This window comes from Pongo abelii, chromosome 9 (genome assembly GCF_028885655.2).
Source record: "Pongo abelii isolate AG06213 chromosome 9, NHGRI_mPonAbe1-v2.0_pri, whole genome shotgun sequence".
NCBI classification, from domain to species: Eukaryota; Metazoa; Chordata; class Mammalia; order Primates; family Hominidae; genus Pongo; species Pongo abelii.
Genome location: NC_071994.2, coordinates 119,460,152 through 119,479,427, shown reverse-complemented (window position 1 = coordinate 119,479,427; position 19,276 = coordinate 119,460,152). Strand labels below are relative to the sequence as shown.

Sequence of the window (19,276 nt, the reverse complement as noted above, 5' to 3'; positions counted from 1 at the left end):
GGCAAGGCCTGGAAAATGTCAACCATCTCCCCCTTTCTGTCCTCTGGGGAGGACGGAAGAGAACATTTGGTCATCAGGCTTTGTAACAACACTTAACTGTCTCACGCCCCAGTCTCTTCTCTGAGCTTTGCATTCCTAGTTCTTTTTTGCCTTTTTCATCCAATAATCTTTTGTTTCTTCAAGTGGTGTAGGGCTCGCATTTTGGTTTAGTAAAAATGTCAGGAGGTAGATGTTGACTTCTCTCCCTTACATTTATTATATGTGTGAGTTACCCAAGTTCGTTAGACTCCAAGGATGCCTGACACTGGTAAGCTCTCTACCCAGACACATGCTCCTGGCCAGGCCCATTCTCAGTGACACCTGGCTCATCTTCATCCTCCTGGTCTTCACTCATCTTATGCTCTCCTGCCCATGCTGTGGCCCTGCCCAGAGGCTGGGGATCCTTCCAGGCCAGCTTCCTGTCTGTAGAAACCCTACCCATCTCTCAAGGCCCAACTCAAGCACTACCTTTTTTGAAGTCTGTGATACTGTATGACACCAGGCAAGTTATTTAACCTCTCTGGCCTCAGTTTCCTCATCTGCCAACATAGAATTGCTATGAGGGTCAAATGTGCCAATGCAGGAATGGGCCTTGCTCACAGCAGGTGTCTGCCACCAGTTTGCTTCCTCCCTGTCTTGGGTGTCTCAAGAGGCTGGCCAGTCGATGTGCATGGAGCCCTGCTCACATCTTCGTTAACATGGACAGGTCTGTAATCACTTCTTCTCTCAGATGCTCTGTCCCCAGGCACATGCACTTCTTTCTCTCCTGTTTGCCTTCCTCTTGCTATGTCCCACACGGATCTCCTCTATAAATCTTTCAGCACCTTCTTCGTAAGCAATGAGGTTTCAGGCCAGGGTCGCATCCACATCAAAGGGTTTCTCTGGGAGCTGGAGTGGGAGCTATGGTCTTCTGAGGTGGCCAGGGGGCCTCTCCATTTGTCTGTGCCTTTGTGGGCCAGGCCTGTGGCTACCTGTCTTTATCTGGGCTGGTGCTCTGCTCAAACAGTAAATGCCATTGAACAGGTTCTCTAAACACTGGGCTGGGAAGAGGACTTAGAAAAGAGGCCTAGCATGTACAGGGCGCCCTTTGGGATAGGCCTGTATCAACTTTGTTTAGGTTCTTGCACTTCTGCTTTCTGCATGGTAGATATTATTAGCCCCCACTCTACAGACTAGGTAGCTGAGGCCTAGAGAGATGGATGGGTTTTCTCTGTCTCCACCCTGAACCTGGTCCTGTGAGTCCCATAGCATGTGATAAGTCACACAACTTGCGAGTGGCACAGCCATGAATGAAATCTACATTGGTCTGCCTCCAAAGCCTAAGTTCTTCCATTGTGTCTCTCTGTCTGTATACTCCCTTGCCCAAGTAAGTAAGGTCAGGGAGCTGCATGCTCTAGGGAGGAAGAATCTGCCTTACTCTATGGGAAGGCACACAGAGATGCTGTAGGGTGACACGTATTACAGGCTGCACAGCAAAGACAGACCAGGATTTCTGTGAAGGCTCCAGTCTTAAGGGACAAGAGTGAGGGATCATCTAGATCCAACTGCAGTGGCCAAAAACTAGGGGAACCTCCGGGAGGCTGGGGCACTCACCATGCCATCAATGTAATAATAGTATTTGTTCCCCTGACCCCCGACCAAGCTGCTCCCACAAAGCCTGGGATGCTGCCAGCATATACTGGGAGAGGCTTTTTACATGAAGGCTAGGAAAGGGCCTTGGAAACATTTAGCCAGACTTGTGATTATTGGTTCTTATCCATAGGCTCACTCACCTGAATTCCCAAACTCCTCCAGCTCCCCAACTTCTCCTTCGTCTTCTCATCCCATAAAGTGCCAAGAGCTCTGCAGGCCCCTCTTTTCTCATCTTCTTCCTGTAGCCATGGTCTGAGATTGGGCCCTATGTAGGCAAGAGTGTGGACTCTGGAGCCAGATCCCTGGCCGACTGCCACACTGCTTACTTGCTCTGTGACTTCTGCAACTGCTGCATACCTCAGTTTCTTCATCTGTCAAATGGGGATAACAATTGTGCTAGCTTCACAGCCTCTCCAGTTTAAGGTGGCTGCGCTCCAGCCACCTGGAACTCTGCCCAGTCCTGGTTTCTCTGCCTCTGTTTTGCTCAATCTGTATTCTTCCCAGAACACTCTCCCGCACCGTGCTGCCCATCAACATCCTGCTCATCCTCTTCTTGAAAGTTTGGTGCAGACGCCTCTGGAAGAAGTACTGCCTCCACCCTGAACCTGGTCCTGTGAGTCCCATAGATGCGATAAGCCATTGCATGCCTTTTCGTGATCTCCTTTCTGAATCTGAATATACGTCTTCACTATAGCAGGCTCTCAGTTCTCATGTTCGTGTATTAAATTAAACTGAGGTCCTCTTACAACTTAATGTATTTCTTCTAAGCAAGTGCCCTTTAATAAATAACAATTCCTCACAACTGAATATCGCTTTATAGTGGAGAAGCTGACTTTCACAGGCAGCATCTCAGTTCATCCTCAGAGCAGCTCTGAGAAGGCAATTGTGGTGTTAGCCCATTTTACAGGTGGGGAAAGTGAGTTCTGGAGATGTTCCTTATCTACTCAAGGTTACACGGCTAATAGGTAGGGATACAGGACTTTAGACTCTGAATCCCACTTACTTTCCACCTCCAGATTTCCCACCGTCTTTTCTTTTGTTCAGGTGTAGACAATGTGAGCATCCAGGTTGACTAAAACCATTTCAGAGTAACAGCTCTTGCCCTAGATATTGGTTGCATTGGTCTCGTTTTCCTCACTCCCGAGCGCCCTCTCTCATAGGCTGATGAGAGAACTTGGGTGAAGAAATGCTGCCATAGGAAGAGATGAGGGGACCTGGGTCCCAGACCTAGTGGGCAGTACGTTTATTTATGTATTTATTTAAATTAGAGACTGAGGTCTCACTACATTGCCCAGGCTGGTCTTGAACTTCTGGCTTCCAGCAATTCTCCCCCGTGTGCCTCCTAAAGTGCTGAGATTACAAGTGTGAGCCACCCCACCCAGCCACTAGTTTAATGGCTTGAAGTCACACTGGCCTGGCTTTATATCCCACTCACTGTGCTTTCCTCCCTACCTGTGTGAAATGGGATGATACTATATACCTTGTCTGGATGTGGTAAGCACTGAATGGCATAATGTCTGTAAATCCTACGGCACAGTGCCTGGTACACCAGGGATGCTCATGAAATAGGAGCTAATAGTAATAGTTAACATTTATTGAGGATTGATTTTGTACTAGAAACCCTATTATTTCCATGTTTATCTCATTTGCTCCCCCCAACCCACAATCCCTTGCAATCCCTTTCACAGATGAGGAAACTGAAGCTTAACCTGTTACATAGTTGCCAAATGCCCAGAGTTTTTCAATAATGCCACAAGGGTGAGCCTGTGTCTGTTCATGGATGCATCTCCACCTTTGTACACCTGGTACACTGCCCCACTTGGTAGAGTCAATACATAGAAACTGTTATTATTATCGTGGTACCAACAATGAAATTAGGATGGCAGTTTTGATATGCTTAGCCTGCCAGTGTAGGGTTGGAAGTTTGAGCTTGGCAATGTGTTGCCAGGGGCGTGATAGGGATGGGGAGAGAGGCTGGCATTGGGCTGTGGCCGTTGCAAGGCTGTGGAACAGGGGAAGAGAAGAAGCCGCCTTTCCTCTCTTAGTGCATGGGCTGGAGGCAGAGCCCTGGGCGACTTGTGCCTGCGGTGCCCATCCTGATGGATGGGATCTGACAGAGTGTCCTCCTTCCCTCGCAGCACAGGGAATACAACCCCCAGCCAGCAGGGGACTGAGTCCAGGTGAGCTGCAGGCCTCAGGCAATGACAGATACTTTGTGCAAACAATGCCTCCTCCCTGGGGGCTCTACTTCCCTGGGCAGTCCTCTGAAATAAACGACAGCATGGAGCACTGAGCCAGCAAGACCACAGAGGCTGTCTGCCCAAGGCAGCCCTAACGGTGGCATCCGCAGCCAGCCTGCTCCAACACCATGTTCACATCCCAGACCCCATCCAATCTGTCCCCTCCATTGAGTTCAGGAGGGGTGAGGGAGCTATTGGAGCTGCGGACTGCTTGGTGGTCCAGATAGAACACTGAAGAGATGGAAGGCTATTCTGGCTTTGGGTCTATTTCCTCAACTCCCCCACTATGATACAATTGCCCGCTTCTTTCAAGGACTTAGAGATGGCAAGAGCTGGAGGAGCCTCAGAGATTGTCTAGTCTCACATACTCATCAGGTGCCAAAGGCACCTCGGTGGGAACTTGAAATAGTGCTGTCACTGGATGGTCACAGTGCTGTGGGCTTGGCCAGCAGATGCTGCCTTTGTGAAATGTGGAAAAGGTGCCCTCTCTTGGGGGATGCAGCCCTGTGCCAGGATGTGCTGCTTGGTGAGTGCCAGGTGGGTGGAACTTACGCCCCCTCGCATCCCCTGGGCCCAGCACCCTTGCAGTGGGCAAACTGCACAAGTACACACAGCCGTCCTGAAACACCTGAGCCCAGAGAGAAGTCCAAATCCTCAATGTGACCTACGGGTGATGTGCTAGCTGCCAAGTTTCAGCAAACATCAGTCTCCCCCTCACTCACCTGGTAGCCACGCTGGATTCCTTTGGGAGCTTCTTGCTGCTGCTGGGCCTTTTTGCACTGGTAGCTTGCTCTCCTTGGAACAGTCTTCCTGTTCTGGGTAAACTGCTACTCATCCTACTGGTCTCAACGCAAATGTTACTTCCTCACGGTAGCTTTCTCTGACCTCTCAGACTTGGGTAGGACCCTATCGTACATTCTTATGGCAAATGGTTAATTATCATTAATTACTGTGTATCCAGCCTCTCCCTGTTCACTCCTGGACTGGAAGCTCCATGAGGGCTGGTACTATTTTGTTCATCACCGGATCTCTGTCATCTGGAGCAGTGCCTGACACATGGTAGACACTCAATTAATAAGCTGTGCATGGTGGTAGGTGCCTTTAGTGAGGCTGAGACAGGAGGATCACTTGAGCCCAGGAGTTCAGAGCTGCAGTGTACTATGTTTGCACCTGTGAATAGCCACTGCACTCCAGACTGGGCACCATAGTGAGACCCTGTCTCTAAATAAATAAATAATTAAATATTTGTTGCATGACTGAAAGGCCTTGCTCTGATTTCCTCCCTCGTCCTGTAGGAAGCTTGGGACAGGCTTTGGTAACAGGAATTTCAAAAGGATGATTTTCCCCAGTGTGAAAATCCTCATCTGGGCATCTTGCATCTGATGCAGCTCTTCTATCCACTCCTCCCTGCCCCAAAGGGGCCACTGATTCAGATCCCAGGCATAGACTTGTAAGCTGTCTAATTTTTCCCATGATCTCTTGCCCTTTGCTCACTCAACAGTGTCCTGGGAAAGAAGTTTCTGGCTGCCTATGCACTGGGCTCAGGAAAACACAGAATCAGCACTGCCTCAACTTTTATTTTTAACCATTGGTTGATCTTGGTTCCAGCAGATTTATTTTCAGCATAGGGCCTGTGGGCCAGTGTTAATTTGCATGCCTAACTGCCCTCCGGGAGCTAAACCTCTCAAGTGATGTCCTGACACACAGGGCTTTGTCGCCCTGACCCCTGCTCATCTCCTCTGGGGAAGGGATGGGAACTGCCCCCGCCAAATGCAGGCGGATCAGGCCTGGAATTCCATTACCTTCCCTGGGACTGAGACTTGGTTAAGGAGCTACATCTAGCCCTTACTCCTTCTGAATTCATCATAGATCCAGATTATACTAGATTTAGATTCTGTTCTTTGTATTTTATTCCTCCAACTCATATTTATTGAGAACTTACTTTATAAGTACACAGAGCTAGACGCTAGACATGGAGGTGGGATGGGAAATGGAATTCCATGATGAGTTAATCTTTGCCCTGCCTCAAAGTCGAAATCCAGAGGAAAAAGATTGTGAGACAAGTGTTTAGAATCAATGTGATAAGTGCTAAGTAGAAATTTTGCACAAAGTTTTGCAGGGAGAGGGAAGCTAGTTAATCTCCTTAGAGACTTGTCAGGGAAGGTGTCATTTTATTTACATTGCTTAGTGCAAGTGTAATTTGCACTATGTCTCTGCAAGTCAAGATCTTGTAGGCATAGGAACATTCCAGGCAGAGGGAACAGCATGTGCAAAGGTATGGAGGCCAGAAGGCAGATGAGGAACTTGAGAAAGAGCCTGTTCAATGTGGCTAGAGCACAGAGTGCATGACAGCAAGTGGTGAAAGATGAAGTGGGAAAGAAAGGCATCTCTGCTAGTCTGAGAAGCTTATGATCACCTCTGATTCTTTATGCACTGCCTACCTCTCTAAACAGACTGCACGGGCCTTGAGGGGCGGGACTGTGTTGTTGCTGCTGCCTTGTCACTGTCTCATAGCTCCAGGCTCAGCGCTGCAGGGGCAGTAGCCAAAGGAAGAGCCCAGGCCTGGCTGGGCTAGCAGGCAGGTCCTCCTGGAGCCAAAACAGATCCTCCCACGTGAAGTTTGAAAGCAAGCATCTTGCAGCTCCGTCTAATTACAGGGTAAGTGAGCGGGCCTCCCTCATGGTTAATTTGCTATGTGCCTTATTGCCAGCAGAAGACAGATAACTCACGGAGGGTATTCCATATAGGCCTGCCAGTAATTGTCTTTATGACTTCATGAGCCTTTTATGGGCTCCACTGGGAAAGGTGTTTTATTTTTCTTCTTTTCACTCTCCATTTTCAGTCGGTAAATAACCAACTTTCTGAGAGCAGGAGGAATGTTAAGTTCAGGATGTAGGTGAAGCAATCCCAAGATAGGCCATGGCCATCAGAATGGAGGCTGGGGTCAAAGCAGAGGACAGAGAGAATGAGGACAAGGTGGCACACTAAAGGGTACATGAAGGGGGTAATGCTCATCAGTGATTAATATACACATAATCAAAATTTAAACATGAATAAATGTTCCTTTGCAGCAGATTTACTTTCTCAATGATGCTTGGCTTAGATTAATGATAATGTGAGTTTATGTTTCCAAAGTACACACAGACTGTTCTGCTTGAAGGGCTGGGGGAAGGAGGTGGGAGTGGGTAGATGGGGAAGAAATTTGTGGTGTCCCAAAACAGTGTTATGTGGGAGGATAGTCACAAGTACTTTATATTTAATTAGCATCTAGTCTCTCTATATGTGCAAGAGGTGCAACAGTGAGACATTTATTTAAATAGAACGAGAATGGAGAATGGAAGGGTGTTGCATGTCAGTGGCACTCTAGAGCTGGCTCCCCCTGGCTTTCAAAAACCAATTTTTACATTTTCAGGAATTTCATGAGCTGTTTTACTTCATGTTGGCAGTTTCAAATAAGCCATAGTGGGATTATTTACACCATGGTAATTGGCAAACACTACAAAGCAGAGACCCACCCTCACTCGACCAGTTGGTAAACGTTTATCCACATACCATTGTTGTCGCCTTCTATACCACTGAAGTGTTTAAGAGTGGGTGAAGGACCGCCTGGTAGGATAAAAACTATGGGCTAATATTTATTGACCACCTACTATGTGGCAGGTACCATTCTAAGCACTTCACACGTATTTATTCATTAACCCTTTCAACTCCATGGGGTCGATGATATTCTAGAGGCTAAAACCATATGCAGAAGGCTGAGACTTAAGAGATGGAGCCAGAAAGGATTATTAGATTATATCCTCATTTCCTGGTTTTACAGATGAGAAAACTAAGAGCCAGAGAGGAGAAATGGCTTGGCCAAAGTCAGTGGCCTGGAGGTCTGTCTCCTGACTCCCCAAGCAGAGTCTGTTTCTCCTGCTCTTATTCTTCCAGCTTTCCATACTATAGCTCTGTTTAGATCCAGGCAAGAGCTGCACCTAAAGGCCTAAAAGAGGCAGTCCCCAGGCCAGAGTCCATGGAATGAGTGCAGTGGGCTCTGTTTGTGTTGTTCCTATTGCCTCTGTTGCCATCGCTGGGGTCTGACTGCTCTCTGCTGCCAAGCTCCATCCAGGGTTGCCTCTCCTTCCAGTTGCCATTGTCTGAGGGGCCCACTGGAAGCAATCCACACTTCAATCTCTCAGCAACCATCTGGAATAACAGGCAAAAATAAATAAAAATAAAAACCCAAGCCAGAGCTCTGCCTATTAGCCCAGAGTCCTTAGCTGAGGGTGGAGGGGGTGAGCACAGGTGGGCTGAAACTCTCACAGCCCAGTGATTAGCCTGGAGAATTCACCGCTAACTGCATAGGAGCTCAAGGGGAATCCAATGTGGAGCAGGGTTGGGAAAACGACTCTCCTCGGGAGCTGAGGCTCTGCCGCTTGCTTTGCTGATTGCTTTTGGTGTGAAAAATGTGGCCCGAGTCAAGGAAAGGAGACTCAAGATGAAAATCCCTTCAATTCTTAAATATATAGGTATATTCTAATGTAGACGGCATTCTAATATGGTAAACATTCCAATGTAGACTATAGGATCAGGTAGTCCCAGAGCTGAAGGGGCCTTGAAGAATGCTTTCGCTGCCTACAGGCATCAGTGGGTGTTGCTGGCAGGCAGGGTGCTACAAAGGGGCTGTGCTGCCAGGGTGTCAGTGGCACCTTGCCAGATAAATTCACCTTTTTTTGAGGCTCAGTTTCTTAATCAGTTGAAGTAGGGGGTTTCAGACTATAGGGACCCTTCCAGGTCTGACATTCTAGATCCTAAACAAAAGGGAACATTTCCAAGATGGAATTACGCATGCACACACACACACACACACACACACACACACACACACAGACAAATTGACAAATAGGAAAAGCTTTCAAAAATCTCATTCAAATTGCTGGATTTGTCTATTAGTGAGATTTGTTTCTTTGCATATGCTAATTGGTCTTGGCATTAATTAATCTGATTTTATTATATTCTCTTTAATTTGTCAAGATATCATTTTGTTATTGGGTGATGGAACACTTTGGAGGATTGTTAGAATTGGAATATATTTCCCCCCCTTTTAAAGCTCCTGGAGAAAAGTCGTTATCAATTAAGTTAATTTGCATACACATTAGGTTAATCGTTTTAGTTTAGCCAAATTTGTGGAAATTTACATAGCAAATTGACCCTCCACATTTCACTTAAACATATGTAGCACACCGAGTAGTGTATTTTGAGTTGCTAATGAAACTGAGGTTATTTTACATGCTTCTTTTAGTAAAAGAGGTCTAATTAGACCAAGTAATTTTTTATTTCATCCGTAATTGCAAAACAAATAAGCTTCTTGGCATTTTTTTTTTCTAGCGGCAGCATCACACGGACAGGGACGTTAATAGGGAAGTCATGTTTTCCTAATTAAGCCCAGTTTGATTCCTGCTCACTGTTCCAGTGTCAGCCCTCTCCAGCTTTCTCCTAGGTACTCTTCTGCCTGAGTTGCTAAGCCTCCTGGTATACCTATTAATAGAAGACTCCCCCACACGGAGCCAACTGAATTAAAAAATGTAACTAGGAAGGCAGGGTGGGAATTTTGACAGATTTGTTTTTAAATTTTTTTTTTTTATGCCAGAGAAGAGAAAGTTGAATTCAAAAGGGGGTCTTGCTTCTCTCCGTCAGGGGAAGAAAAGAGAGAAAAACAGCTTTTGTTCTCCCCCAGAAAAGAAGTTGGCATAACACATTGGTGGTGTTTCAAAAGTGACTCCAGGGGCTATCTTATTCAGTGCTGGAAAGTTGTCTGTTGTCTCCTCTTCCAGGACTGTGGAGCAGTGGAGAGCTTGTAGTAATGTGGGATAGATGAAAAAAAAAAGGGATCTGGGATCTGAGCCTTTGCAGAGGGGAGGCGGAGGGGAACTTCTCTTGGCCTCTGTCCTAGAGGAAGAGGGAATTGTGGGTTAGGGGAGCCGCAGGGAGGGATGTTGGTATAGCTGCATGGAAGTTGTGCTCCTCCTGTTTCTCTGGATTACATAAAAGACACACAAGAGCTTGACCCACTGCCTATGCTGGATTTGTTTTTTTCTCTTCCGGTGAACATGATTTTGCTGAGTTGTAGGGGAGGGGCCTGGAATGGGCAATAGGTAAGGTTGGGCAGATAGAATCAGAAGTGGGTGCTGCACCCTCAGAATAGAGTCAGGAGACTTGGGCTCCAGTCCTAGCTCAAGATAGCAAAAAGCGGCCACAATATCACTTTTCTTCATGTCCCTACTCTTTACAATGTGAGTTTACAGCTCTTTTCATCAACAGGTAAAGTCTATTTCCAGCCTCTTTGAATCTGGGCTGTCCTATGACTTGCTTTGGCCAATAGCATGCATAAGAAGTGATGATATGCCAGCTCCAAGCCTGGAAAGTCTTGCTTGAGACTTTCTGAGTTCACTCTCTGAGAACCCTGCTGCCACCCAGACCAGCCTGCTGGATGAGATGGTGCCAGACATGTGGCCCAGTTGCCCCCATTGCCCAGTTGATGCTAGCTGATCCCCAGAAGCAGAGCCACCTAGCTGACCTTCAGGGAGCCACAGATTAAATGACAGATCCCAGCTGAACGCAGCTTAAATTTCAAACCCACAAACTGCAAGCTAAATAAATGGTTGTTGCTTTTTGGCACTAAGTTGTGAGGGTGATTTGTTAAGCAGCAATAGCTAACTGATACAACCATTAATCAGTCCTTGGGAAAATTTCTCTTCATCCTTGAGCTTCAGCCTTCTAATCTGTGAAACCAGGTGGGGGTAGAGAATCCCAATCTAAGTTTCCTCCCAAATACCATCTTCCTATAGCTAAAAGAGCCTGGGATTTGACCAGAAGGGACTCCAGATGGGGCACACTAGGCTGTTATTGGGCACTAGCACACTAGGGGAAATGAGTTTATCAGCTCCTCTCTAGATGAGAAAGGGGTATAATACATGCAAGGAGGAAAGAGAGCTTTGTCTGTCTTGAGACAAAGAACAGAAAAAGGAGATAGTGTTGGGGCCTTGAAATGTCATCTGGTGAGAGGTAGTGTGAGTGTGTGTGCATATGAGACATCTGAAGATGAAGTTACTGAAACTCCAGAGGACGGTGGAAGGAGCGTGCTTTGAATAACCGTGAGTCCGATAACACTGCATGAGTCTATGCAGCAGATTCTGAGCCTGACACATCAAGGTAGGGTACACAGCCTGCGGGCTGCAGGCCCAGCCATAGGCCCCAGAGGCCCATGGCCACTGGATGGTGTGGGTTGGTGCAGAAAGTGCCCAGCCAGCCTTTGGAATGGAGTTTCTCAAGTTGTTTCACCATCATACATACATATACCAGGCACATACAGGACACTTTGCTGACATGCCTGCGTTATGAGCGATCCCTGTAGCAGTCTCTTAACACTTTTATTTACCGTTGAAGAATATATTTAGACTATCAACTGGAAAATAAGTAAACAAAATGTGGTCTATCCATACAATGGGATATTATTTGGTCTTAAAAAGGAATGAAGTACTGATACATGCTATAACATGGAGAATCTTGAAAACATCATGCCAAGTGAAAGAAGCCAGGTCACAAAAGACCGCATGCTATATGATTCCATTCATAGAAAAGTCCAGAGCAGGGAAATCTATATAGAGAGAAAGTGGAGTAGTTGTTGCTTAGGTCTGCGGTAGGATAGGGGATGATAGCTAAAGGATGTGGGGATGCTTTTTGGAATAAAAATGTTCTAAAATTTTCTGTGGTAATGGTTGCATAATTCTGAGAATACATTAAAAAATCATTGAATCCTATGCTTCAAATGGGTGAATTGTGTAGCATTTGAATTATATCTCAATAAAGCTGTTAAAAAAGAGTACACTTAGGAATACAATGATTAAGAATGAGAGGTACAGTGCTTAGCTTACATAATCAGGGGTTAGTATTTGTGAAATGAACGAACGGCCAAAGAATAAATGAAAAAATGTTTTTCCATGGTTACATTTGAATTTACGCTGATTTAATCAAACAAGTTATTTGTAAACTTTAATTTTTTATTATTTGGGATGCATTACTTCTGAAACACCTGTCAGTTCATAGATACCTGTGGGTTAAGACATACTGTTCTGGAAACATGCCTATTATATAACATTCCTGTTGTGGGGCTCACCTACTGGATTGGATCACTGGATATCATGCAGTCTCTAGACAGGTCTGAACTTTCCCTGTGCTCTTGGGTTTCTGAGAAGCCAACTGACCCCATGAGTTTTCCTCATCCTGGCCGCACCTCCACTCCCGCTCCTCCTCCTTTCCCACTGGCCCTTGCTGCTCAGGTTCCAGCATTCCTTGTGTTCAGGCAGGAGTCTGGCAGCTTCTTGCAGTTTCCCTGATGCTAAGCCAGAGAGGGCAGACACTCAACTGAACTCAGCCACCATGATCAAATCCTTGAGCTGGCAAGGCTGAGGCACTAAATCTTGATATCAGAACCCTGGGCATATGCAGGTGTGGAGAGACGTGTACAGGGTCTTGGACCAGGCAGGAGTCCTGGATGGCTGAGTGCAGGGATACCTACCTGGTCACTCAGTTCTTTGAGGCAATCAGGAGATAAAGTTAGCTTTATTTATTTATTTTTTTTTAGCATCCTCTCACTTTTTCTTTCAGCATCCTTCCACCACCATCTGATCCTGCTCCCCTTTCTTCCCCAGTACCCTAAGCTGTCCTGGTTCTATGGCATTTTCGTAGCCACACCATTGGCTTAGATGTAATTATTGTGTGTGTTTTCCATGTCTGACTACATTGCTGGAGGGAAAGGCCACCCATATTCGTCTTTGTATCTACTCGGAGCCGAACAGACTGCCTTGCACACAGGATTAATATGTGTTAAAAGTGAGTCATTTCTGAGCAAAGGGGGCTGGCCAGCATCATGGAGATCACACTCCACTGGTGCCCCCCTTCTTTGTATGAATAGAGAACTGGCCTTAGGTGACAGAAACTTTGTGTGAAGTTCAAATTCTAGATCTAGGCAGGAAATGGACACATGTGAACTGGAACTGGTCCTATAACACAGCAGGGGGTGGGGACCATGTGAGCAGCTGGAGAAATTGTGCTCTGCCTAAGACATCCAGAAATACATCGGGGGAAAAAAAAAGCAAAAACAAAACAAAACAAAAAAACCCAAAAAAACTCACGCCAAAAATCTGTGTTTGAAGTCTCCTTTGCATGACTCTTGTGACAAGGTCAAACTTGAACTCTCAAACTTCAGGGAAAAGGTGACATTTTTGGAAGTTTTCCAGCAGCGGCAAGGTCAGGAGGCATAGCGTGAACTTGGACCCAGAAGATAAAAATATTAGCTTTGACTCTGTCATTATTAGCTGTGTCATATCCAGGCAAGGCATTTCAGATCTTTGTACTTCACTTTTCACTTATATGAAATGGATGTACAAATGACAAAATAAGGTAGGTAAGTGCCTGTTGTAAAATGTAAACATTGCTATACAAAGGCAAAGTTCTAGGGTTCTCAGTAGAAACTCACACAGCTTCTCCTAGGGACCACAGGGGCCTCAATCTTCTCATCAGTCGAGGGCCAGTCAGTGTTGGGTGTGCCACTTCCCACCCCCGTGCCCCCCCACCCACCACTTGTCCTCTCGCTGATCCAGGAGCAAAGTAGAAAATGGCATTTCTGAATGAGGCTGACAGTTCACCAGGCACGAAAACCCACCCAGTTGTGACTCAGAGTTTTGGAGGCGCAGATAGAATTAAGGAAATGTTAATGTATTCGCATCGCTTTGCCTCCTGCCTACACAGGCATAAGCAGTAAAGAGGGAGGATGGGGTGGGAGAGGGGACAGGGAGATGGGGGGTTGTGTTGATGAGCTCTGGGAGTGGGGGAGGGGTGGAGACTGTAGGGTCCCAAGGCTGCCTGGCTACTACAGCTGGGCCTGAGATCCCCAGGGGACAGGGAGGGATGTGCTGGCATCTGGTCTCTGCCAAGAGAGTCTGCCGCCCAGAATGCAGTATCAGCTTGGGCACAGGGCTAGAGCAAGTGGGGCCCTAGGGTGCATGTGTGTGCCCACGCAGGGGATGGAGAGGTGGCAGGAATACAAGCTGGATAACCCAGAGCTGTCTGCGTTAGCCTTGGTGATGTGCCTTGTCAATGGCAAACAGCCATTTAGAATCAGTGTCTTTTCCAAATGAAGCCCCTGAATGTTGTATGCTTAATACGATCTATCTGTCTATCTGTGCACTTATGCAGGGAGCTGGCTCCCCAGGGCACAGCAGCCAGTATGCTACCTCAGCACAGAATAATCCACCGGGAGGCTGCCTCCTTTTCTCCCCCTCCTGCAGGGGGCCCCAGGACCAAGCCCCGAGGGGTTGGGATGAGTGGTTGCCAGTTTGATGGGTGTACGTGGAGGTATCTTGTATCACTGTTTGTGTTACTCACTTTTCATTGCTGAATGCAAGTATCTGTTATAGCATTTGCCAGCACTGACTCGATGCCATCGTGGGCACCAGAAAGGCAAAGACACACGGTACTGGCCCGCAGGCTCACAGGCTACCTGTAATCAAGGCCTGTGACCCCTCACAAGAGTCCTAGCACCTGGCTGTGGGAGGTGCCCAATAAATGTTATTGACAGAAAAAGATGCTCTTTGTAACACCCAGCCAAGACTCAGGGATGGTCTCTGTTCACTTCAATTATGGGACCACTAGGGGGACCCCTGGGCACCACTGGGAATGTAAGGTGCTGAATCTTCTGGGTTCTAAAAATGAAGGGTGCTCTGGAATCGGTGCAGGGGTGGCTTCCCCATAAGGAGGGTTGGGGGTTGGGGGGGGGGTGTCAGGAAATGCCATGGTGTGTTTGCCTGGGGAGATTCTAGCTTAGTCTTCCTTCTCTCTGATGCCCTCAGCATCATCCAACTGAATGTCCACAGGAGGGCCCAGTGTAGGGTCAGTGACCCCAAGAATGGAAAGACCTTGTGAGGAGCTCTGGGCAAGGAGGCCCAGCCAGGGGCATGGAGCGGGCACTGGCTTTGAGAATCCCAGGTGGGGCTCCTCCCTGCTTAGCGAGGCTGGGAAACCCTTCACCATTACTTGCCAGGAAAAGCAATGGTGTCTCTTGCCCTCTCCTCCCCTTCTTGGGTCTTAAATGTTTTAAACGCCAGTCTTCATGGTTTGATGGAGAATTTTACACCAATGCAGAGTATTGCCTAGTTAATTTGGCTAGAATAGACTGTGATTTTACACGGTGAGGCTGTTGCCTCCTGAGCTAACAGTTCCATATCCATGGGCTGGGCAGCCTGCTCTCCTGGAATCTAAGGAGCTGAGGGCCATCTGCAAATGGGCTTCCTGAGAGCTTCATGGGAGGTTGGAAGACAAGAGGGGGACCCAGTCAGATTCTGGGCTTGCTCATTCATTCCTTTTAGTCATTCATTTATTTATTTCCTTCTTTATTCAATAGTTGACTTATTCAGTATTTCTTAATTAGGTTTGTTTGTTTTATTTATTCATCCAACAAACTTTTGTTGTGGGCCTGAGAGGTGCCAGATCTGGTGCTAGGTCCTGGGAATACAGAGATGCATAAGCCCCTGTCCCTGCCCTTTAGACACTCACATGCCAAAGAAAGAGGTTGCAAACAGCAAAGGAGGCCAGATATTAAGTCTGGCTGCTTGGGGGGCTATGGCACACTCTGGAGGGGTGGAACTTGACTGCCCTTGAAGGACCTACACTAGATAAATGTATTAGGATGTTGACTTGGCGATGGGATTGAAAGCTGGGTACAATAAGTGGTAAGAACCACATTCTAAAGAGGGACATCAACCACATGGACTTCTTTAGGGGTTATTAAGAGGCAGATGTGGTTCTGTCACCACCTCCTCACCACTTCCTAGTACCCAACATCCCAGGCTATGGAAGAAGAGAGAGGAGCAAACCATTCTTTTAGAATGGTCTTTTAGAGACTGTTGAGACATTCTCACTCCCTCCCAGAGCCAGGTGAGGGGGCTCTACAGGAATTATTGATGGAGATTGGGGGTACCTATAAGAAGAGAGATTTACATCTCACTCCCAGGCGAAATGAAACTTGCAGTGCTTCGACTGGATTTGAGGATGGTGAGCGGGCTCTTGGGAGCGCTTGCTCTGTGTCTTCTGCTTGCTTTTTTCCTGGAGATTTCTGAAGTGGGAGTAGGGGTGATGGGAAGTAAGAAGCAGAGTGGCTTGTTGAAACAGCTTGGACCAAGGCCACAAAGAACTGTAGAATAGTGAGCCTGGGAAGAAGATAGGGTAGTCTCCCTTGAATCTTAATCCTCCTCTGCTCTCAAAGGGCCCCAAAGAAGACCCAGAAGGTCATGGATCAGAAAGAGCAAGGAACAGAGGAGGAGGAGTTTCTGTGGGGCTGTCTAGGTGGCCACTAAACGAAGGGAGAGCCTTCATTTAGGGGTTGGGGGATAGGCTTAGGCAGGGGGCCAAGGTAGCCATGCTGTCGCTTCCTGACATCAGTGCCAAGAGGGGCAGATGACATAGAACACCTATGTAAGAAAATGTGTATCTTGTGCACAGAAATCATCACATGGGCAGAGCCACCAGCAGGAGATGAAAGCAGGCTGAGCCAATTAGAGATTTCCCTATGGGATCAGGCCACCAGTTATTACAATCACTCCAGCTATTTCTCCTAATTTCCCTTCCTGTTCTCAGCACTAATAGCTCCAGACCCAGGAAAGTGACTAGGAGTATAAGGTGTCTGTCTATGAGTTTGTTAATGAGAGATTCCAAAGAGCACGATGGAAGGTGTAGCTAGGAAAACAAATGTCGGTGATACAGTTTGGCTGTGTCCCCACCCAAATCCCATCTTGAATTGTAGGTCCCATAATCCCCACGTGTTGTGGGAGGGACCCAGTGGGAGGTAATTGAATCACGGGGTTGGTTACCTTCTTGACGTTCACGTGATAGTGAGTGAATTCTCACAAGATCTGATGGCTTTATAAGGGGTATTTCCCCCTCTTGCTCGGCACTTCTTGCTTCTGCCGTGTGAAAAAGGACATGTTTGCTTCCCCTTCTGCCATGCTTGTAAGTTTCCTGAGGCCTCCCCAGCCATGCTGAACTGTGAGTCAATTAAACCTCTTCCCTTTGTAAATTACTCAGTCTCAGCTATGTCTTTATGAGCAGTGTGAGAACAATCAGATTTATGCCCTACTGAGTACAAACTGTATAAGACCTGAATAGACAAAGAAAAGGGGGAAACACGTTTCAGGCAGAGGTGAGCACATGAACAGAATCACAGAGGGGCAACGGTGCATCACAGAGAAGTCTGAGTAGTCTGGTGAGACTGGGTGGGCAAGTGCATGGGGCAGGAGAGGATGAAGTGGTTGCTGTCACATGTTCCCCAAAAGAACTTGGAAATGACTTCTAATATAACATCCTTATCTGAGCAAAGGGAGAACTTCACCTGGCCTCTGCACTTTGAAAGGCCCATTTAGACCGTCTCCCCTAATAGGTTTATTAAAGAACACATGGGTTCCTCTGTTATCAGATTCCCGTGTTCACCCCTGGCTTGGAGTGATCCCTAACCCTAAACATCCACACTCAAGACTAACCCTGCTCAGGCCCCAGAGAAGTGCTTCTACATGTCTTTTGCCCTATGTCCTTGAAACAAAAGGCAGCTGAGTCAGAATGCCGTGAAAGTTTGTGGATTGTGCTGTTGCCCACAAAGGAGAGACAATGCTTTGGAGTGGGTTGGGGGGGAACCAGGGATTGAAGCAGTGGGAATGCTTAGATATAAGACCAATTAATTACCTGTCAAATCCTTCCTCTCAGATAGCATGGGTGCCATAGAGTCTTTCATAATGAAGTATCCACAGTGCTGAGCATCTATTTTCTTGTTTTCTTTGTGTTTAAATTCGTGGTTCTGGAGGTATTCACTAATTAGCATGGTATTTGCAATAGTTGCATGTAAAAACTGAGAATTATTTTGCAACATTAAACAACTTATATTTTTCTTACATGTCTAGATATAACATGTATAAAGTGTGATACAGACTGACACAGATTCTCTACATTATGAATTTAGATATTGCTGTAAGAAACAGTGATGAAAATAAACTATTTTATAATATTTTGTGAAATGATAATTTATCGTATGTGACCACAGTATACTGTTTGGAAACAAGTAAAATTCAATGGTCATTTCTGAATATATAGAAGTGTGGCTTTAAATTGTCTTTTCCAATTTCTACTGCCTCAGCAGAGAAGTTTTTTCCAATTGAAGTTAATGAAAAAACGATTTAAGAACTACAACGATTCAAGAAATGTTGTCTAAGTTGGCATTGATCTCAATAGAATACAAATTATGTAAACATCTTAATTATAACAACATAATTAGGGATTCTGTTTAAATAAAGGCAAGAAAAATAATTTTGGAGTAAATATATAATGGTTTCTGAATTATTTTATCTTTGTTTTATTACTCATCCAAACATTGTCAGCACCCAAACATATGAAATAATTAAATTCATCTATCTTTGATATTTGCCAACTTTCAGTCATAATAAAAGAAATCCGTGACTTTACACTTATATTTTGACAAATGCATGAAAGTGTATTTGTCAAGGTAGGAGGATGTCTTAGTATGTCCTGGCTGTGATAACAAAATGTCATAAACTAGGTAACCTATGAACAACAGAAGTTTATTTCTTATGGTTCTGGAGGCTGGGAACTCCAAGATCAAGGTGCTGGCAAATTCAGTGTCTGGGGAGGGTCTGCTTTCTGGCTCCCAGATGGTGGCTTCTCATTGTGTCCTCACATGGTGGAAGGGGAAAGAGATTTCTTGGGCCACATTTATAAGGGCACTCATCTCATTTATAACGGCTCCACTCTTACAACCTAAACATTTCCCAAAAGGTCCCGCCTCCTAACACCATCACCTTAGGGGCTGGGATTTCAACATATGAATTTTAGGGGAACACAAGCACTCAATTTATAGCAGAAGATAAACATGTTTATCAAAGTTTGTTATCTTGATTCATACCTTTTAAATATTTAGACCTATGGTTTGTGGGCCTCTGTTTGCATCCTTGTGCGGGGCCCCACCAATGCTAGGAAAAGACCTGTGCATCTTCTGGGACAATCTTGGTTGACTTCTCCCAATTTCAGCCTTTGAACTTACATCGTGGCCCTTGAAGGCACAGGAAGGGGTTTGGCAAAGGTCTAACTCCTCAATAGGTCAAGCATTGGGACTTAGAGATTTTCTTGTTCTCCTCCCTCATTTTATAGGTGAAGGAATTGGGTTAACAGAGAGGCTAAGTGTCTTGCCAGGGTCACCCAGCTACCAAAGCACTCAGAGGCCCTGGAATAGGGCTGGAGTAGGGACTGAGGTAGTGGGAAAGGGG

At 46.2% G+C, this 19,276-nt stretch overlaps 1 long non-coding RNA gene across 2 annotated transcripts in view; it reads left to right on the top strand.

The window, feature by feature from the left end:
- Positions 1-5,728: 5,728 nt before the first annotated feature.
- The window catches only part of LOC129048783 (uncharacterized), a 133,363-nt gene continuing 119,815 nt past the window's right edge, over positions 5,729-19,276 (top strand). For both annotated transcript variants that reach the window (XR_008511403.1, XR_008511402.1), the window contains exon 1: positions 5,729-6,569. This is a non-coding gene — a long non-coding RNA (uncharacterized LOC129048783). The remainder of the gene's footprint in view (positions 6,570-19,276) is intronic.